General features: G+C 43.8%; 1 protein-coding gene and 1 long non-coding RNA gene across 2 annotated transcripts in view; one reads left to right on the plus strand and one right to left on the minus strand.

The window, feature by feature from the left end:
• ALKBH2 (alkB homolog 2, alpha-ketoglutarate dependent dioxygenase) overlaps nt 1–23180 on the plus strand; it is a 58876-nt gene that overhangs the window by 28381 nt on the left and 7315 nt on the right. The window lies entirely within an intron of this gene.
• Nucleotides 14303–22478, minus strand: LOC138671396 (uncharacterized). The gene is made up of 2 exons (XR_011319459.1): nt 21966–22478; nt 14303–16613 (listed from the first exon to the last, which is right to left on the minus strand). It is a non-coding gene; the product is annotated as an uncharacterized lncRNA (long non-coding RNA).

Genomic DNA, 23180 nt, shown 5'->3' on the forward strand with positions numbered 1-23180 from the left:
CCACTCACCTCGACGGGATAGTACGTCTGATGTCAGAAAGGGGTTAAAGGTACAGATTGCGGCCCTTAGTGTCTTCTTTGACTCCTCTTTTGCCTCTCATCCTTGGATAGCAAGGTTTTCTAGAGCCACACACACAGAGAATGAGACCCCTTGTGAGAAAATCATCTCCACCCTGGGACCTTAATTTAGTCCTTAATGCCCTGTGTAAATCTGTAAATCCCCGTTCCTGTTATCATAGGACATGGATATAGCCAATCTCTTAAAACAGGCTTTCTGGTGGCCATCACTTCAGCTAAGAGAGTAGGAGAAATGCAGGCTTTATCCATACAGGACCCATACCTCCAAATTTTTGACGACAGAATAGTCCTAAGACTTAACCCAGCCTTCCTCCCCAAAGTAGTTTTGTTTACAAACATGAACCAGGAAGTAATCCTTCCCTCGTTCTGCCAACATCGTAGAAACCCAAAAGAGGGGGTCTATCATAACCTTGAAGTTAGAGAGACAGTTTTAAAATACCTAAGAGCAACTGAGGGTTGGAGACGGGACACAAACCTGTTCATACAGTACGGGGGACCAAATAAGGGTTGTAAGTCAGGAAAGGCAACCATTGCAAGGTGGATTAAAAGTACTGTAGACCTAGCGTATAGAGACCAAGGGAAGGATCCCCAGACATCCTTAGAGCCTATTCAACCCGAGTTATAGCTACGTCATGGGCAGAAAAAGGGGGAGCTTCAGCAGAACAGATCTGTAGGGCTGCGACTTGGACCAGTCTTTCTAATTTTGCCAGACACTATAAGCTGGATGTTTCATCAGAGCAGTTTAGCTTTTGGTAGAAAAGTTTTGCATGCAGTAGTCCTACCCAAGGATTACCATTCTTTGGTATTCCTCCAATGGTGCTGTCGGGTGGTGAACTGGAAACGGTAATTAGACCTACCGGTAATTCTATTTCCAGGAATCCATCCTGACAGCACTACTAGTTCCCTCCCACTGCAAGATTTGTATTGTATACTAATGTGATGTTACATTGGTGTAGAAATTGAACAAACTCTTTTTTGCATCCATCCAGATGTGGTACTTTGGAAAATCACTGGTGGGTGGTAAGGGGAGGGTCCTTTTAACCGCTTATTGTTCCTGTCCCACGGAGGGTAAGAAGGACATCCTCCAATAGTGCTGTCAGGATGGATTCCTGGAAATACAATTACTGGTAGGTCTAATTACCGTTTTTTTGTAGGTGAACGTTAAAAGGTTAATCCGGTGCAATCACATAGCCACATGATAGGTGTTGATCGGTGGGAGGTCAGACCACATGGTCTGATCAGCAGAATGGGGAACTTTTGTCCCTATTAGAATGGAATGGCAGTGTGCATGTTCAGACTCTGCTCCATTCTTTCTGTATGGGGCAGCAAAGCGTCGCATTTGGATTTTTTCTGTCAGCCCCAAAGAAAATGGAGCATTAGTCAGACGTTCAGCCTGCCGCTTCATTATGTAACAGATATAAATTCAATATGCATATATGGAACCAGGAATTGAAGCTTGAGGGAGTTAATTTGCACATTCCTGGTGCATTCTGGGAAGAGTGAAGAGTTGACACGAGTCTGAGGATCTTTGGGTGTAGATGTATCGAGCTGCTTGGAACAATTTGCATAATGATGCATACATTTTTACAGCGATACCTCAGAAATTTATTTTGTTTAACATGGAGAAGGAAATTATCCATTTGGTGTGCTACAATGTGTGCTATATGTTTACAGACTTGCCAGAGGAAAAGACTAACTTTGTGCTAGAAATGCAAGATTGTGACTCTACTAGAGGAAAAGGTGCAAAGTCTTCAGAAGAAAATAGCTACACTAAAGCTCATCAAAGGTGAGGGTTTCATTGACAGAGCAGCAGAATCTCGAGAATGTTGCAAGAGAAAAACTTTTCAGTGTTGCAGCAGAAGCTAATGACAGAGTAGAAATAACTATTCAGAATGTTCTAAGAGGCACCTTTGAATGTATCTGCAGAAGAGAAATGGAAGCATGTGACCCGCAGAAGGATAAGGAGCTGAAGAACTGCTACCAGGCTCTCACGTGGGACAAGCATGAAGATGTATATCAAAAAAGTGCTTTGCCCACAAAAACCACCAAAGTAAAAAATCAGAAACCTCTTGAAGGGAGAAAAAGAAGTGCTGTGGTGAAGAAGAAAATGAGTGTGGTGGTCATGGGGGATTCCCTACTGAGAAGAACAGAAGCCGATCTCTGCCAACCAGACATTACCTCACAAGAAGTGTACTGTCTCCCAGGTGCCCAATCCAAAGGGGTGTCTACTGGCGTATCAAAACTTTCCAATGCTACAGCCAAAAACTCATGCCTACTATTACACGCAGAAACAAATGACCGCAAAAAAGAACCTGGAAACTATATGCAGAGACTTTGAAGACCTAGGCTGGAAAGTCAAGGAATTGGGAGCGCAGGTAGTCTTCTCATCCACCCTCCCAGTGGACGGTCATGGACCAAGGAGATTGAACAGGATTCTACAGGTGAACAACTGGCTATGTCAATGGTAAGAAGGGTTTTGGGTTTCCTGACCATGGACTCCTTGCTAGAGATGGGTTGCATCTTACGAAAACAGGAAAAAACATATTTGGTAGACTCCTTACTACACTCATCAAGAGAGCTTTAAACTAGATAAACATGGGATGGGAAATATCCTGCCAGAAAAAAATACGCAGCTAATGACTTCTTTTGAGAACCCTGCTATTAGAAGTGTAAAGGAAGAACGAAAACAACAAATTCTGAATAAAAATTGAGAAACTAAAATGTGTCTAAACAAATGCACATAGCCTGGGAAACAAACAAGGAGAATTGGAGCTGATAATACAGGAAGAGAGACATGATGTCATAGACGTCACTGAAACTTGGCGGGATGATGCATATGATTGTAGCCTTCAAGGTTTGTATTCCAACTTATTTATTAGAAACCGGATTAACAAGAGGGGAGGAGGTGTTGCATTCTATGTTAGGAAAATGTATATCTCCACAGAGATCCAAGCTTCTGAGACTGATAGCTCTGTAGAGATTGGGTAAGAATACAAAGAGAAGAACAGAAAGGACACTATTGTAGGTGTTTAAATATAGGCAACCTGGACAGACTGAAGATATTGATGAACTCTCTTTATATCAGATGTATCTGTTCTCAAAACATTATTATATTCGCAGGAATAAAAGAATCCACACTATATATAAACAAAGAGATGGTGAGGGAACACTTAGCTATTTTAAATTAATTCAAACCTTCTGGTCCAGAAATTGTAGAACCACTAGCCAGAATCTTTGAAAAATCCTGAAGAACAGAAGTCAAAAGATTGGAGAAGAGCAAATGTTGTCCCTATCTTCAAAAAGGGAAAGATGATAGAGCCAGGAAACTAAAGGCAAGTGAGCCTTCTATACCAGGAAATATATTTGAACAAATTATTAAACATGTATGAAAGTACTTGGATAAGAAAACAGTAATTAACCAGAGCCAGCATAGGTTTGTAGCAAACAAGTCATGCCAGACTAATCATTTCCATCTATGATGGAATCACTGACTTGGTGGATCAGGGAAATATGGTTGATATAGTATCTCGATTTCAGCTAAGCATTTGATAAAGTAATACTATTCTTATTGAAAAAATGACCAAGTATGGAATTGACAAGGCTACGGTTAGGTGGATTCATAACTGGCTTAGTGATCGTACTCCATGATTAGTAATAAATGGTTGCAAATCCAATCAGAAATGGGGAACCACAAGGCTCTGTCCTGGCCCCAGTGTTGTTCAACACTTTTTTATAAATGATCTAGAAAAAGGAACTGCAGGTAAACTGATCAAATTTGCAGACAATGCAAAGCTAGGAGGGATAGCTAACACTAGAAGAGACAGAGAAAAGATTCAGAAGTATCTAGATAAGCTTGAACAATGAGCAATAACTAATAGAATGGTATTTAACGGGGAAATGCAAGATTCTACATATGTGCAAGAAAAACAAAATGACATCTACAGAATGGGAGAAATAGAGCTAAGCAACATCATGTGTGAAAAAGCATTAAGCTACTTACTGGTAGCGGCATTTTTCGGAGGCCCATGACAGCACTACGAGAGAGGGGATCCTCTCTTAAGGAACAGGAAACCTACAGATACAAAAGGGCGGCACCTCTCCCATGCATCAGTTGTATTTCAGAGCCTGAGAGGACTACCGCGGTTAATGGTACACAAACATACATTATATACATTATATACATTTGGAAACCAAAAAATAATCTACTATATTGTAACCAGACACCATATGTGAGATTTACATACTACACTATTTACATATCAGGAAGTGCTACCCCCACGTGAATAGGGAGGGAACTAAGGGTGCTGTCATGGGCCTCCGAAAAATGCCGCTACCAGTAAGTAGCTTAATGCTTTATTCGGACTCCCATGACAGCACTACGAGAGATTTACAGAGATGTAAGCTACCTTAGGGAGGGACTATAGTCTGTAGCACCCTTAACCCAAAGGAGAGATCAGAGGAGGACCCCAAATCCAACCGATAGTGTTTAAAGAAAGTGGAAGGAGATGACCAAGTGGCCGCCTTACATATTTGCTCCACTGACACTCCGGATCTCTCTGCCCAGGATGACGCCATGGCCCGGGTGGAATGTGCCTTTAGATTCTGCGGAGCTGGCCCCCCACCTGCTGTGTAAGCTAGAGATATAGTTTCCCTAATCCATTTGGCTAGTGAATATTTTGACACTCTAAAGCCTTTCCTTGGACCTTGGAATGAAAGAAACAGTGCTCCATCTTTCTTCCAATTATCAGTAGCTGAGATATACTGAAGGAGAGATCTCCTAACGTCTAACGTATGAAGCTCCTGCTCTTTAGGATTAGAGGGCTTAGGAATAAAGGATGGCAAAACTATCTCCTGTGATCTATGGAAACGTGACGCTACCTTCGGCAGATATGCCGGGTCTGGTCTAAGGACTACTCTGTCTGATAAGATTTCTGTGTATGGAGGAGCTCTGGAAAGCGCCTGGATATCCCCTATCCTGCGAGCTGAGGTTATGGCAATCAGGAAGGCGGTCTTAAGTGTCAATATTTTGATTGAGGCCTCTTGCAGAGGTTCAAAGGGGGGTTTTGTTAGAGAGGACAGAACTAAATTTAAATCCCATGGAACTGTCCTATCCTTATATACCGGTCTAGATCTACTAACTGCCTTCATAAACCTCGCTATCCAATAATTGTTTGCTATATTGCATGAAAACAGGGCACCCAGAGCTGAGACCTGTACTGAGACCTGTACTCTAAGGGTACTAGTAGAGAGTTCTGTAGGAACTCTAAGATTTGTTGTATTGGTATCCCGTCTTGGATGTCAAATCTTGAACAAGACAAGAACTTCCTCCAAGTTCTAGAGTAGATTTTTGTAGTTACTTGCTTTCTACTCTTTAGGAGTGTCTCGACTAAATTTGGAGAGAAGCCTTTCCCCACTAATAGTGACCGTTCAAACTCCACGCCGTTAAATGGAGTGCTGCCACTTGTGGATGGGATATCGGTCCCTGAGAAAGCAGGTTCGGGATCTCTGGTAGTACCCAGGGAACCGATACAGACATTGTCTTGAGCCAGGCAAACCAGGTTCTTCTGGGCCAAAAGGGGGCGATAAGGATGACTTTCGCTCGATCCTCCCTGATTTTCCTCACCACTAGAGGTATCCGGTTCAGTGGTGGGAAAGCATAGGCCAGTGGAAAATCCCATTTTATCAGAAACGCGTCCACCGCCAAGGGATTTTCCCTGGGATTTAGCGAGCAAAAAAGTTTTACTTTTCTGTTGTTTCTGGTGGCGAACAGGTCTACCACTGGTTGACCCCATCTGCAGACGATCAGATTGAAAATGTCTTCGTTGAGAGACCACTCTCCTTGCCTTAACATGTTTCGGCTGAGGAAATCTGCTGCCACATTTTCCTTTCCTTTGATGTGGAGAGCTGTCAAAGATAGAAAATTGAGCTCTGCCATCTGGAACAATCGATCCGTGATTTGCATCAATGTCTCGGAACGAGTTCCCCCTTGCCGGTTTATGTAAGCGACTGCAACTCTGTTGTCCGACAGAATTCTGACGTGCTGGCCCTGCAGATATATGAGGAATTTTTTAACAGCCAATTCAACCGCCAACAACTCCCTCTGGTTGGATGAGAATGTTGTGAAGGGTTCCCATTGTCCCTGGACCACCATGTCCCCCATGTAGGCTCCCCACCCTGAAGAGCTGGCATCCGTGGTTATCACCCGGGACACATTTACTATCCAGGGGACCCCTGCTGATAAATTCTTTTTATCTGACCACCACCTAAGGGAATCTAGCGTGGTTGGCTCTAACGTTATTTTCCCATTTAACGCGCCTCCCAAGGCTCTGTCATGGAACAAGACTTCTCTTTGTAAGGATCTGGTGTGGAACTGAGCCCACTTAACTGCTGGAATGCAAGATGTGAGTGACCCAAGTAGGGACATTGCTTGCCTAAGTGTCATGGAAGGTGTATTAATTGCATTTAACACATAAATTTGAATTAGATCTATTTTTTCTATGGGGAGGAGACACTGTTGTGTCACTGAATCCAACATTAGACCCAGGAACTTTTGAATATTTAGGGGCTGTAACTTAGATTTTTCGAAGTTTATGATCCAACCCAGGTGTTCTAGCTTGGCTTTAGTAACCTCCCATTGTGACAGACAGTGATCTATCGAGTTCCCTACAATGAGGAAATCATCCAAGTAAGGAATTATAAGGACGTTTGATTCTCTTAAGTGTGCCATGACTTCAGCGATTATTTTAGTGAACACTCTAGGAGCAGAAGTTATCCCGAAGGGGAGTGCCCTGAACTGAAAATGTTGATCCTACCCCCAATTAGTACTGCTACCCTTAGGTATCGTTGGAAATCAGCGTGAATGGGTACATGATAGTAGGCATCTTTCAAATCCACTACTACCATAAAACAATTGTTGAAAAGCATTTTTATTGTTGAATTGATGGACTCCATTTTGAAGGTATGTTTCACCAAAAACTTATTGAGACCCTTAAGGTTTATAATGGTCCTATAAGACATATCCGGCTTTTGAATTAGGAAAAGGGGAGAGTAGAACCCTTTCCCTGCCTGAGAATACGGCACTTTAATCAAAACATTTTTGGAGCAAAGAGTCCTCACTTCCTCTTCTAAGGCAAATTGTTCAGTGGGAGATGAGCGCCAGGGTGTTAACTGGAATTTGTCTCGTGGGGTATGGACAAACTCAAGTCTGAGACCATGGGAAACAGTGTCTTTTATCCAAACACTGTTAGTGATTTTTGACCACTCTGCCGAGAAATGCGACAGTCTCCCTCCCACCGGGATTGCCAGTCATTGGTCTTGTTTTTTGTTTTCCGTCGGGTTACGGCGAAACATGAGACCTGTGCCTCTTTTTCGCTTATCATCCCATCTGGAACGATCCCTACCCGGTGAGAAGGTCCGCCTTCCTCCCCGATTGAACCTTCTTTTGTTGAAGGGACGACGATATGGATTGAAAAGGTTAGGAAATTTTTTCTTATCATCTCCTGCCTTCTCCAGGAGTTCGTCCAGGGTAGGTCCGAATAGATACTCGCCCTTACAAGGGATAGCGCAGAGTTTTGTTTTTGCCTGCATATCCCCCGGCCAGCATTTCAACCATAGGGCTCTTCTCGCAGCATTAGAAAGACCTGCTGCCCTAGCCGCCAATTTAACAGAGTCAATTGAGGCATCCGATAAAAAAGCTGCCCCCTCCTGGATTACTGGTAACGCTGCAAGTATGGAATCTCTAGAGGCCCCCTGTTTTAATTGGGTTTCTAACTGGTCCAGCCAGACCATTATTGACCTTGCCGTGCAGGTTGACGCCACCGCAGGTTTTAAGGAGCCGGCTGCCATCTCCCAGGTTCCTTTTAGGAAGGTATCCACTTTCCTATCCAGGGGGTCTTTAAGCGTACCCATATCCTCAAACGGGAGAGAGGATCGCTTTGCCACCTTGGCAATTGCCGCGTCCAGCTTTGGGGCCTTTTCCCAATTACCCACTGCTGGGTCATCAAAGGGATACCGACGCTTCTGCGCAGGTGGTAAGGAGCCTTTCCTCTCCGGTTTTCTCCACTCCCTGTTGATAAGTTCCTGTATCTTTTCATTCAGGGGAAAGACTCTGCGCTTCCTCTGTTCTAGGCCGCTGAACATCATTTGTTCCTTAGATAGCTGAGGCTTGGGTTCTGTTATACCCATTGTGCCTCTGACCGCTTTTATTAATTTGTCTATCCTCTCTATGGGTAAACAAAACCGGGCAGTGTCTTCCCCCGACGAGGAAGATGATGCTGCTGAATCATCCGATTCTTCACTCTTGTCTTTATCCACAGATGAATCAGATGCCCACTGAGTTCTCTGCTTAGAGCCTGACTGTGAAAGATCCTTAATGGATTGCTTGACCTCCCTTCTAACCATTTCCTTCAGACTGGCCACCATAGAAGAGGATTCTTCTGCCACCTACAGGGATAAGTAAGGTAGACTAGAGTGTAAGATCTACATGCTATATCCCCTCCCTACTTTCCAGGACCTCAGCGTCTGCTGGATACAGGGGTCACATAGTTTTTTAGGGTGTGAGTCAGGCAAGGGGACCCCGCAGATGGCACACTCCCTATGCTTCGCCTTACTGACGCTTTTCTTTCCCTGCATAAAACATATGAGGGGAAACTAGTCACTAAGTGAACTTTCTCGAAGATCACTTACCAGAGGCTGCCCACACCCATAGAGATACCGAAGCACGAGGGGGATCTTTTTTGGCTGATGCTCCAGACCCCTGTCTGGAGGAGCTTCTGCGGCCAGATCCATCGCTCCTTTTCTCACGTTCCTTCTCCATAAGCTTCTGGGGTTCTTCATCCAGCAGCAGAGGCTGCTGATCCTGATCAGACTCCATCTGAAGCAGTTTGGAGACCAGGAGCAAGGAACGCGCACCTGGAGCCGATATATAGCCCCTCCTTCGGCCAGCGTAATTGCACCGCGCTTCCAGTTGCTCCCCTTCCCCCCATGCAGCTGCAGGGGATCAGCCGACACCTGAGGGTGATAAGCGCACATTTTCCGGTGGGCGCCGCCATCTTGGAGCTCCTGCGCATGCGCAGAAGCTCCGTGACCCGGAAGTCACAGCTGGCTCCGCCTTCCGACGTCACCCCCGGCCCACAGCGCTTCCTGTTAGCGCTGTGAACAACGTGGGACGCCGAGACTTGCCACGAGACTCCGGGTGGCGCCCCCTCAATGTCGCCGACCCCTCAGAGCCTCCCCTAAGCCGCTCAAGGGAGGGAAACAGTACACTCACCAAGCGCCGGCTTCGGAGATCGGACACCCCCTGGCGACCGCTCCACGCTGATGAGACACTGCCGTGCAGCCCCCCAGAGCCACCGTGTCTCCTTCAGGTACCCCGCACCGGCCGAGGTAGCAGACCCTCTCGCTACCTAATTCGGCCCGGCCGGCCTGGAATCCTAGTATCTTCCGTAGGATCCAGTCCCTTCAGGAACAGGAAACCAACTGATGCATGGGAGAGGTGCCGCCCTTTTGTATCTGTAGGTTTCCTGTTCCTTAAGGGCGGATCCCCTCTCTCGTAGTGCTGTCATGGGAGTCCGAATAAATACTTAGGTATAATAGATCACAGATTGCACATGAGTCAACAGTGTGATGCAGCAGCAAAAAAGCAAACAGTTCTAGTGTGTATGAGGTATTAAGAGAAGCATAGTCTAGATCTCGTGAAGTAATTATCCCTCTCTACTCCTTGGTCAGGCCACATCTGGAATAGTGTCCAATTATGGGCACCACATTTTAACAAAGACATTGAAAAACTGGAGCAAGTTCAGAGAAGACTAACCAGAATGGTGATCGGACTGCAAAGTAATGGTTCAAGGATCTGGGAATGTTTAGCTTGCAAAAAAGAAGGCTAAGAGAAGACTTAATAGTCTCCTAAAAATGCCTGAAGGGATGTCGCAGTGTAGAGGGATCATCCTTATTTTAATTTGCACATGGAAACACAAGCAGCAATGGGATGAAACTGAAAGGGAGAAGATACAGATTAGATATTAGAAAATACTTTTTTGACAGTGAGGGTGATCAATGAGTGGAAGAGGCTGCCGCAAGAGGTGGTGAGTTCTCCTTCAAACAGACGGGTATATAAACCTAAATAGAGGAAATACCAAAAGTATAAAAACTACTAAGGGAATACCTATGAACATACCAAACTGAAAGCCCACAAAAAATTGTGACTGATTGGTGCGAAACGCGCGTTGGAGTTTGTGGAGGGGGACGTGATGTGCTCCATTGGTGCTGGTAAGTATTCATCTTCCATCACGCCCAATATACAGGTTTAATAGTATCCACTGCATCTTCTGATTGTGGTCTTTCACCTTAATTTATTATTCTCACATCATGTGATTAAGTTTGCTACTTTTGTATTTTGGCATCATGCAATATGGCTATGTGCAATATTTATTTATTTATTATTATAGCGCCATTTATTCCATGGCGCTTTACATGTGAGGAGGGGTATACATAATAAACAAGTACAATAATCTTGAACAATACAAGTCACAACTGGTACAGGAGGAGAGAGGACCCTGCCCGCGAAGGCTCACAATCTACAAGGGATGGGTGAGAATACAGTAGGCGATCGGTGGTTACTGCAGGTTGTAGGCTTGTCGGAAGAGGTGGGTCTTCAGGTTCTTTTTGAATGTTTCGATGGTAGGCGAGAGTCTGATATGTTGTGGTAGAGAATTCCAGAGTAGGGGGGATGCACGAGAGAAATCTTGTATGCGATTGTGGGAAGAGGAGATAATAGGGGAGTAGAGAAGGAGATCTTGTGAGGATCGGAGGTTGCGTGCAGGAGAGTACCGGGAGACTAGGTCGCAGATGTATGGAGGAGACAGGTTGTGGATGGCTTTGTATGTCATGGTTAGGCTTTTGTACTGGAGTCTCTGGGTGATGGGGAGCCAGTGCAGGGATTGATAGAGGGGAGAGGCCGGGGAATAGCGGGGGGACAGGTGGATTAGTCGGGCAGCAGAGTTTAGAATAGATTGGAGGGGTGCAAGAGTGTTAGAGGGGAGGCCACAGAGCAGGAGGTTACAGTAGTCAAGGCGGGAGATGATGAGGGCATGGACTAGGGTCTTTGCGGATGCTTGGTTTAGGAATGTGCGGATCCGTGAAATATTTTTGAGTTGGAGGCGACAGGAAGTGGAAAGGGTTTGGATATGTGGTTTAAAAGAGAGATCAGTGTCAAGGATTACCCCAAGACAGCGGGCTTGTGGGACTGGGGAGAGTGGGCAGCCGTTTACTGTAATGGATAGGTTCGTTGGGGAGGTCGTGTGAGATGGGGGAAAGATGATGAATTCTGTTTTGTCCATGTTAAGTTTTAGAAATCTAGTGGAGAAGAAGAATGAAATAGCAGACAGACATTGAGGGATTCTGGTTAGTAGGGTGGTAATATCTGGTCCGGAGATGTAGATCTGTGTGTCGTCAGCATAGAGATGATACTGAAAGCCGTGAAATTCTATGAGCTGTCCCAGGGCAAAGGTGTAAATGGAGAAGAGCAGGGGTCCTAGTACTGAACCTTGCGGGACTCCGACAGATAGGGGGCGAGGTGAGGAGGTGGTGTGTGAGTGGGAGACGCTGAATGTACGGTCAGTTAGGTATGACGAGATCCAGGATAGGGCCAAGTCTGTGATTCCAAGGGATGAGAGGGTCTGCAGCAGCAGGGAATGGTCCACTGTGTCAAAGGCAGAGGACAGGTCCAGGAGGAGGAGAATAGAGTAGTGTCGCTTGCTCTTGGCGGTTAATAGGTCATTGGTGACCTTAGTTAGGGCAGTTTCAGTGGAGTGGTGTGATCGGAAGCCTGATTGAAAGCGGTCGAAGAAGGAGCAGGAAGATAGATGGGAGGACAGTTCAAGATGGACATGTTGTTCCAGTAGTTTTGAGGCAAAGGGGAGAAGTGATATAGGGCGATAGCTAGATACAGAGGATGGGTCAAGAGAGGGCTTTTTGAGGATAGGTGTGATTGAGGTATGTTTAAAGCTTGAGGGGAAAATGCCAGTTGTTAGTGATAGGTTGAAGAGATGGGTTAGGGTTGGGATGAAGACTGTGGTGAGGTTTGGGATGAAGTGGGATGGGAGTGGGTCAAGTGCACAGGTGGTGAGATGCGATCTTGAGAGTAGAGTGGAGAGTCCGTCTTCTGTAATGGTGGAGAAGTTGGTTTTGGAGGTGGCGGGCTGGGTGGTTGGGAGGAAGGGTTCTGGGGGTTGTTTACTAAAACTGTCTCTGATGTTCTCAATTTTCTGCTTGAAAAATGAGGCAAAGTCTTCTGCTGAGATGAGTGGGGAGGGAGGAGGTGCTGGGGGACGGAGGAGAGAGTTGAAGGTGTTGAATATCTGTTTGGGGTTGTGAGACGGAGGATATGAGAGATGAGAAGTAGGTTTGTTTGGCTGTGGCGAGTGTGGTCTTGAAAGTAGTGAGGGACTGTTTGAATGCAATGAAGTGCTCGTTGGAGTGGGATCTTTTCCATCTGCGCTCAGCAGCTCTGGAAGCTCGCCTCAGTTCTTTGGTCATGCTGGTGTGCCAGGGTTGTCTGTTGATTTTGCGAGCTTTGGTATGTGTGAGAGGGGCAAGAGATTCCAAAGCTGCAGCTATTGTGGTGTTATATAGAGCGGCAGCATCATCCGCATTGTGTAGGGAGCTTATGTCTGTGAGAGGGAGGAGGGATTCAGAGAGTGAGTGAAGATCAAGGTGTTTAAGATTTCTGCGAGGATGTGAGAGTTTGTGGGGTGGGGGTTGTAGACAAGGAATGGAAAGGGAAGAGAATGTGAGTAGGTTGTGGTCAGAAAGAGGAAGAGGTGAGTTTGAGAGGTTAGATAGGGAGCAGAGGCGGGTGAAGATGAGGTCCAGTGTGTGACCATCTTTGTGGGTGGCTGTAGAAGACCATTGAGTGAGGCCAAAGGAGGAAGTGAGAGATAGAAGTTTAGAGGCAGCTGAGAGGGAAGTGTCAATGGGGATGTTGAAGTCGCCCATGATGATAGTGGGGATGTCAGCGGCGAGGAAATGGAGTAGCCAGGTGGTGGCTGGCCCTGGGGGACGGTAGATGACAGCCAGTTGGAGGGTGAGTAGATGCGTACGGAGTGCACCTCAAAGGAAGGGAGGGTAACAGAGGGTGGCAGTGGGATTGGGGTGAAGGAGCAGTTATCTGACAGGAGAAAACCAACTCCTCCGCCATGCTTGCTGCTGGGGCGGGGTGTGTGAGAAAGGTGGAAGCCACCGTAAGAGAGTGCAGCAGGGGAGGCTATGTCAGAAGGGGTGAGCCAGGTTTCAGTGATGCCGAGGAAGGAGAGTTTGTTATTGATAAAGAGGTCATGGATAAATGAAAGTTTATTGCAGACAGAGCGTGCGTTCCATAGTGCTCCAGATAGGAAAATTGGGGGAGTGGGGGCAGGATGAATGGGTATGAGGTTACTATGGTTGTGAAGACGTGTAGAGGATCGTGGCAGGGGATTAGAAATGAGTGTGGGAATGTGATGAGGAGGGCCAGGATTTGGGGATATGTCGCCAGCAATGAGGAGCAGCAGACTGAGCGTTAGAAGGTGTGAGCTGGATAGGTCATGATGTGGCCGTGTGTGTCTGGAGAAAAAGGATTGTATGTGGAGGAACAGTTCTGTGGAGGAGGTGAGGTGACTGGGGAGGATTGAGGAAGAAATGACTAGTTCCTTACTGGGTGGAGGGATTACAGGAGATAGGAAGAAATAAAGTAGTATGGGGGTGAATGTTAAAAGAAAACGAAACATTATAGTGGTTTTCTATTCCTTTACCTTCCAGTCAATTCCAGTCCAATTCTAGTCTAATTCATAGCAATTAAAAAACTGCAATTTAAAAATGCAATTTCTAAGATGGTCAGACACGTCTGGTCAGACTCATGGCTACGAATTTATGATATCTGGCTAATATCTGATCAGTTGTTTAATATAAATTGATTTATATAAAAATTATTTTTTTCCATTTTATCAGATTATGTATTGACATTATATCTTGCACGCAGCACTTTTCTAATGATTCCAATATGCCCTAATGTATATGCAGTGGTTCTGCTCTAACTTATATTGATTTATACCTGAAGTTTTACATTGCATCAATTAAATAAATGATATAATATGATGAATTGATTGTTTAATTATTTTGCACATGTTAAGTCCTTCTCAGTCCCTGGCTTACTAGAGGTAGGGATCCAGAGTAAATGACACGCAAACAAGGTATTGTGTGATCATATACAGGGGAAGCCCAGGAGCACATCTCCCTCTCTGGGCTTTGCCCTCCCTTTATATAGAAAAGAATTATACTTTTACAGACATGCGCACAAGCGCTCATATTTCACTATCTCTTACATAAACAATCTATACCAGTCTTTATCAGTAGAAAGTTACATCATCTAGAAGGTGAATAAAGGCTGCTATTGAAAGAAGGAATGCACACATGATTACTTCCATAAAAGGAAATGTCAAGTCAGCAGAAATGTATCTTGTTGTAAGCCAGATTTCTCAGGAAGAAGACAAGATGGATTGTTTTAGTTCAGTCTGATCTCCACAATTCCCCCCTTTGACATTTTCTTTTATTTATTTTATTACCACAGGGCCAAAGACAAAGCCTTTATTTGGTATTACACATGTACATGCTTGTATTCAATAAGAGAATCAAATCTAGTATTAATTCTTCCGTTTAACTCTCGCAACCTTTTCTTTGTTTTGCAATAAGTACAGATATTACAAAGGGATAGCAAAATAAGCGCAATAATCAGTATTAGCAAAGGATAACATAAGAGAAGAAGGAAAAAAAAAAAAACTTTATACTCTTGCATCTATTACACAAAGTTTATCTGTGCATACTGAGATACTCTTGAGCACAATCTGGAATAGTACGTATATGACTACAATAATCATAACTATATGTATTATGCTCTGCATAATCCCAGCAACCCACCCACCGATTCCTCTGAACCAGTTGGCTGGGTTAAGAAAAGAAAAGGTATCTGACCACCAGCTATCCTTATTCTGGTCATTGTCTTTGTCATACTGATCTCTGAGTCGTTGTACGTCCTTTAATTTAAATGTCATACTCATAGTACTATTCGGGTCTATATAATGACAGCAGGTGGGTCCGATGATTTGACACATACCCCCTTGTGAGGCAGTTAGGTAATCCAATACCAGGGTATGTTGGTTAGTGACTATTATAAGCTGATTCTGTACAGCTATACTAGTATTTAATATGTCCAATATATCCCAGATCTGATCATCTAGATAATCCGTGGCTCTAACTAATTTATCCCACATCTGTGTTAACATAGGATAAATAAAAATGGTACTAGCAATTTTGTTAGGAATTCCCATTTGTACTATATGTGGCCTCCCCGAGGGACGTGGTGAGTTATCTGCAGCTCTTTTATACAGTGTGTGCTTGGGCACGGCTTGCATATTCACTTGTTTATTTGAAATTATGAATGTAGCCGGGGTTAGGCGTCCTAATGTACAAGTACCCTTTATACCTACGGGAAGCCATTTATATGCTCCTTCTCCGCATATCCAAAATGTACCTTCAGGCAGATCCCATAGAGCTGAGTGCTGCAATACCAATCTGTGAGCCAAGTCCACAAATCTAGATACATTCTGAAGCATACACCAAGAGGGTTTTTGTCCCAAGGGGCTACAGTACCCGACTGCGGGATTCCCACATACAGGCATTCCTTTGATATACTCATCGGATTTATTACAAACCAGGTTCCCCAGCTTACTTGTACAACTGTTTGCATCACCTTGGGGGAACAATTTAGAATGTTTCCATTTTCTATTATGTATGTATCTTTCCAATACTACAGGTTTGAAAGCATCAGAGGGGGGGACGGTTGTACTGAAACTAAGCTGTAGATTTTCTGTGGGGACCTGTCCTAAATTAGTTAATCCAGTCTTATTTCTAGGTACCCATTTTCCTCCCCTAAATGCTAAATATTGTAGATGTGTGTTACTCCCTGAGAGATTACCCTGCCACCAAGGAAATTCTACCCATCCCACAATTGGTATGGCGATTGTAGTATTCCATAGCCTAGCATTACCAATTTGGTTGTTGGCCAGGTTGTCTGAACAATTAGGCCAAGCGAATATTTCTTCTGCTAATACGGGAACTGCTAGAAAAGGTATACTTGTGGCTGATACCGGCGAATGGGTACAGATCCAACAATCTGTCAGGGTTTGTGTATTGTTTAACAAGTCATGCACTAATTTTCTATGATGTTGTACGAATCTATTGTTCAAAGGGGCTAGAGAATTCAGTCTATCCCACGCCTCCGTTGAGGTTATCATTATTAACATCAATATCATGAGTTTATACTGCTTTTCTTGCAATGGCTTGCATGTATCCATGATGCCTTTCCTTCAAGCTTGACTGATGTAGGTGTTGTCAACAGGACTTGGAAGGGTCCGTCAAACCTTGGTTCTAGAGCCTTTCTGGTGTGTCTTTTTACATAGACTTGATCACCTGGTTCCAACTTGTGACTTCCTTCTGTGTTGTCAGGATCTGGAAGGGAAGCAAAAACTTGTGCATGCACCTTAGTTAATTGTTTCTGAAGATTTTGCACATAAGAAGTCAATGACTCAATATTTAACACAAGTTGCTGTGGAAAATAACATCCTAAATTGGCAGTCCTGCCAAACAAAATTTCATATGGAGACAGTTTAGTCTTACCCCTTGGGGTATTGCGTATTGAGTAAAGGGCCAGTGAAAGGCATTCTGTCCAAGGCTTTCCTGTTTCAGCCATGGCTTTCTGTATTTTTAATTTTAAAGTTCCATTCATGCGTTCTACCTTACCAGAACTTTGAGGATGATACGGAGTGTGTAACTGACTTTCAACACCCAACATTTTCAGTACATTTTGAAATATTTCTCCAGTAAAATGAGTACCCCTATCTGACTCGATCACTTCAGGGAGACCGTAACGGGGTATCAGTTCGGCAACTAGCTTTACAGCAGTGTTTTTAGCTGAAGCCTTCCGAACTGGATAGGCCTCTGGCCACCCCGAGAACATGTCCACACATACCAACACATACTCATACCCATTACTTTTTGGCAGCTGGATAAAGTCTATTTGTAATCGCTGAAACGGGTAGAGAGGTCGGACGTGGTGCTTCATAGGGGTCTTTGCTGTCTGTCCGGGATTATGTGTCAGGCATATAGCGCATGCAGCACAATAGTCTCTTGCATAGTTGCCAAAACCTGGAGCCAACCAGACTTGCTTTGCCAGTAGTGTCATTGCATTTGCAGACACATGAGTAGGGTGGTGCAGTCCACCAACTACAATCGGATACCAGGCTCTAGGTAGACATATTAGTCCATCTTTCTTCCAAATTCCCGCTTGTTCTTCTGCCCCTTCCTTTTTCCACCTGTCCCTCTCCTCTTCTCCTGCATCTTCCTGTGCTTGTCTCAGTCTATCTTCAGTATTTTCTGTGGGGTTTACAGTATGAACCTGTTGTAAGGGTTTGACAGCTGCTGCTTTGGCTGCTTTATCAGCCCTATCATTTCCCCTAGATTCCCTAGTGTCGAGTCTCACATGTGCAGCTACCTTGATTACTGCTACTTCTTTTGTTTCTTGTGCAGCCTCTAAGATCTGTTTGATCAGAGAAGCATGTTTTACAGGTTGTCCTGACGCTGTCATGTAACCTCTAGCTCTCCAGATTACTCCAAAATCAAACACAATACCATGTGCATACCTAGAATCAGTGTATATATTAGCTGTCTGGTTCTCAGCTATTTTAAGAGCTTCAATCAATGCTGTTAGTTCTGCTTCTTGTGCAGACTGTTTCGGTGGAAGTGGTTCTGCTTTGAGAGTTTCAGATTCTGACACAACTGCATACCCTGTATGGAAGTTACCTGTGTCATCTGCAAACCTACTACCATCTATAAACAGCTCTAAATCTGGATTTTGAAGTGGTGTTTCGGATACATTGGGTAAGCCTACCGTTTCTTGTAAAATGAGCTCTATACAATCATGTGTGTCTGTAGGGAAAAAATTTGCGTGTGGATCAGTGTCCTTATTCCCCCCTTCAGACTCGAGAGGTAGCAGTGTAGCTATATTGAGAGTCTGAAGCCTAGCAAATGTGATAGTAGAGGGGAGCAACAAAGAACACTGTAGCCGCAAATGTCTGGCCATGGAAATGTGTTTTGGTTGGACCTGGTTTAATATCCCATAAACATCATGTGTAGTTTGAACTGTGAGTGGATACTCTAGGACAATTTCTGATGCTTTGTCCAACAATAGTGAGACAGCAACAACTACACGTACACAGGTTGGCGCTGCTCTAGCTACGGGATCTAACCTTGCTGAAAGATATGCAATTGGTCTTTGTTTCCCTGCATGCTTCTGGGTAAGAACTCCTGTAGCATGGGAATCAACTTCTGCAGCCATAAGCTGAAACGGTTTGGTGTAGTCTGGTAGCCCTAACGCTGGAGCTGAAACAAGGGCATCTTTTAATTGTTGGAACGAAATCTGACCTTCTTTTGTCAACAAATAAGGTTCACTTTTTACACAGTCATACAGTGGTTGCATTAGTTGACTTGCATGTATAATCCATTGTCTACAATGAGACACTATTCCTAAAAATGCTCGTAGCTGTTTATGATTTCTAGGCTCATTCATCTGTCTTATTGCTTCAGTTCTTTGAGGTGTAAGATGCTTTTTACCTTGAGAAATGCAATGACCTAGAAAGACCACTTTGGTCTGACAAACTTGTAGCTTTTGTCTATTCACTTTACACCCTTCTTTTTCTAAAAAACATAGTAAACTCACAGTGGACCTTTCTGCAGTTTCTAGATCTGGGCAGCAAAGTAGTAGGTCATCCACATACTGCAAAATTACTACCTGTGGTTCGGGTTCAAACCTCTGAAGGACTGTTTGTAGGGCATTTGAATAAAGAGTAGGGGAGTGTATCATTCCCTGTGGAAGGCGTGTCCACGCCAACTGTTTGCCCTTAAATGTAAATGCAAACAAATGCCAACTATCTTGGTGTAAAGGAACCGAGAAAAATGCATTTGAAAGATCTATTACAGTAAATACTTGAGAACTGGCTGGTATCTGTGATAGTAACGTATGAGGATTGGGTACAACTGGGGTGATTGGATCTAGAACTTTGTTTATTTCTCTTAGATCATGTACCATACGATATTTGGGCATAGAACTCTTATCAAGAGTTCTCTTTTTGACTGGATACAGAGGAGTGTTAGCAGGTGATTGTATCTCTACCAAAACTCCTTTCTCTCTATATCCCTCTATCTGTTTTGTAATCGCTAGTTCCTGCTGGGCACTCACAGGGTATTGTCTGAGCTGTGGGAGAACAGTTCCTGGTTGCACAGATAGTTTTACAGGAGAGATATGCAATAGTCCCACATCGGTGTCACCCTGTGCCCACAGTGTTTCTGGGACCATTGAGAGGTCTAGATCTGTGGTGTACTCTTTTTCTTCAGCATAATCCTCAAAAGCCTGAATTCTAACATATTGTTCTAATGTTTCTGCATCATCAGGGATAGTCAGTATAACTGTGCCATCTTCCCTAAAATTGATGTTAGCTTCTAATTTCTTTAGGACATCAGTTCCTAACAAACATGTTGGGGCACCTCTGGCATACAAAAATCTGGATGCAAAACATTTAGGTCCTAATGAGACCTCTAGGGGCACAGTATATGGCAGTGTTCGAATTACCCCATCATAACCCTCAGCAAAAGTTGTTTGTTCTGAAATATCTTCCGGATTCGGAAGAAAATCTTGATTCAAAATTGAGGAAGTTGCACCTGTATCTATCAAAAATGGAATCTCTCTCCCCCCCACATTCACCTGTATCATAGGTCTTCTAGCTGGTAGGGAAGTTTGTAACACATCGAGTCAATCTGAATCTGGTATGGGACCATCTATGATGGTAGATTTCTGCTGGTTGTCCGTTTGGGGAGGGTTATTTCTGGGAACAAATTTGCCTGACTTTATATCTGCCAACTTCTTCCTGCACTCTCTTTGGAAATGACCTGGCTTTTTACAGTAGTGGCAAGGAAAGTTGTGTCTCACTCTTCCTCCTGTATTAGCTTGTGCTATTCTAACAGGCTTACGATTCTCTCTCATATCCATGACTATTCCTAAACATCGTTGTTTCACAATATTTGGTTGTTCAATTGTTCTCCAATCTGGAGTAGAGGATTTAAATTTTTCTCTGATTTTCGGATCTAGCCCCTCTATTAATTGTTTTGTAAAAAGTCTCCTTACTGAAGCATCAGTCAAATCCAATCCTTCATCCCTAAAGCTATTTTCTAATTCTTGACTATATTCTTCAATACTTTGCCCAAATTTCTGCATAATCACACCCGTAGATCCCCTTTCCCTCTGTTTTTCTCTCATGAAAATTATTAATGCCTCTGTGAACTGGGTACCTGATGCTTCTGTCTGTAAGGCACCCCCTTCTGCCACTGGTCTATTGGGCTGTAGGTGTGTCAATAATTCCTGAAAAAGTCCGGGGGACATTTTCATTCTACATAATTCTTCCCCGTCCGCCCAGACCCCAGCATGAGTCTGCATGATTTGTTGTATGTATTGTGCAAATCGGATGGGATATTGAGTGGGATCAGGCGCATTATGCAGGAGGGACATACCTTCAGCAGGGGACCAAGGAAAATACTGTCGGGTCTGGTGATATCTAGTTCCCATTACCCCGTCAGCACCAGGTTCCCTAAAGGGTCTTGGTACTACCCTAACAGGGGCAAGTACAGCGCCATGTCTAGGTGTACCACAGACTAGGCAATCATTTCTCCAATCTGGATTTTGTTGTCCACAGTGTGAACATACCCATCCTCCTACCCCACCAAGATTGGGATACAAGGCTGGAAATTGTTTTCCTCCTTCTGCTCCTCCAGATGGTACAAATGATTGGGCTTTTGGATCTAGGTAAGGTGGTGGGATTATGTCACAACTTTTTCCCTTCCCCATAATCCATTTGGAAGTGTCTGGATCATACTTCCAATTCTCCTCTTTAGCTGTTTTTGAGACCTCTATCATACAGTGTATGATTTCTTCCCACCCATTGTCTTTGATAATTCCACCTCGTTCTTTACTCAGTCTTTCCCATTCAGTGCTAAACATAAGTGCTTCTGAAATTCCCAATTTTTCTCTTACCCTTCTAATCTGACTTCTGACTGTCTTCCCACATCTTTCCTGTATGATATCTGCTGCTTCCACTTGTCCTAAGACGGTTTTTGTCTGTTTATTTCCCATTTTTCTTTTTTTTTCAATATTAGCTATTTCTACCCCAGGTGACGTTTGGACAATCACTTATCCTAGGTGATGTCTCGTTGCCTTCTCTCCTAGGGAGCTAAAATATTGAAGGGCTGATCTGCTCCATTCTTTCTAATGTGCAGAATGTACTTAAGTGCTATTATGCACGCAAACAGACCCAGCAACACCATACAGATCACAAAACTTTCTGTGTCAGTTAGCATACTTGTCCCAGGCTCATGGACCCGCGTCCTGGGCTCATTCTATCAAACCTTATCCAGAAATGAAGGAGGTTAAGCACTTAAATGAGAGTCAAGCATGGGCGGAGGTCTCCCCGAAAGGACGCAACCACATGACCCAGTTAGGCTGACTTCCGTGTATAAGGCTTATACCCCAACTATTTCGGCTTATTTTTCTACGCACTTTTGCTCTTCTTTCACAACATACCACAACCTTCACTCTGTTCACACACTGCCAGGGACAGGACTCATAAATCTATACAATATAGTAACCCGAGTTTTATAGGTATCTACTCACTACTAGACTAACCCAGCGTGACACGGCTCATAGAGATCTTTCGGATAATACAAGGCAGATAAAAGAGAACTAATAATGTCTCTTACCTGGCCAGGTTTTTCAGTTCATTTGCCGTCCATTATCCCAGATCTCCATTGTCCGTATCCGCAGGTGAATCTCGAGCAAATACTCTCATCTCGGGTCCCCGTTCGGTGCGCCAAAGAAATGTTAAGTCCTTCTCAGTCCCTGGCTTACTAGAGGTAGGGATCCAGAGTAAATGACACGCAAACAAGGTATTGTGTGATCATATACAGGGGAAGCCCAGGAGCACATCTCCCTCTCTGGGCTTTGCCCTCCCTTTATATAGAAAAGAATTATACTTTTACAGACATGCGCACAAGCGCTCATATTTCACTATCTCTTACATAAACAATCTATACCAGTCTTTATCAGTAGAAAGTTACATCATCTAGAAGGTGAATAAAGGCTGCTATTGAAAGAAGGAATGCACACATGATTACTTCCATAAAAGGAAATGTCAAGTCAGCAGAAATGTATCTTGTTGTAAGCCAGATTTCTCAGGAAGAAGACAAGATGGATTGTTTTAGTTCAGTCTGATCTCCACACACACCAGTCTCCCCCTCTTTTGTATGTATTTATTTTTTCCTATCTTTTTTTCTTTTTTTTATGGTGTTACACTTTATCATGTAGTAATAAAAATTGTAATGATTTTAATATATTTTGACTGTCTTGCCTAATTTTAGAACAATTTTTTGTGGGCTTTCTCCTTCAAACAGAGGCTGAACAGACATATGTCAGAGATGGTTTAATGAATCCTTGACTGCAATGAGCAGGGGGTTGGACATGATGACCCTTGAGGTCCCTTCCAACTCTAATATTCTATGATTCTCTGTTACAAATCGAATAGAAGTCTACCATTTTTATGTTACATTTTGTTATGGTACACAGACTAAGCTTTAAAAATAGATTGTTGAATGACTTAACAAAAAAAAAAAAACATTATTACAACTTATCCCATAAAAAGAATAATATTTAGACCCTAGTAGTATAAAAAGGTTATCTAAATGAATCATATGCAAATACCTATAGGAGGGTTAAGTCCATGGATCAATAGCCTGAGCAATCATCCACATAAAGGTACCTTCACACTGAACGATATCGCTAGCGATCCGTGACGTTGCAGCGTCCTGGCTAGCGATATCGTTCAGTTTGACAGGCAGCAACGATCAGGCCCCTGCTGTGCCATCGTTGGTCGCTGCAGAAAGTCCAGCACTTTGTTTCGTCGCTGGACTCCCTGCAGA

Source organism: Ranitomeya imitator, chromosome 1 (genome assembly GCF_032444005.1).
Source record: "Ranitomeya imitator isolate aRanImi1 chromosome 1, aRanImi1.pri, whole genome shotgun sequence".
Classification (NCBI taxonomy): Eukaryota; Metazoa; Chordata; class Amphibia; order Anura; family Dendrobatidae; genus Ranitomeya; species Ranitomeya imitator.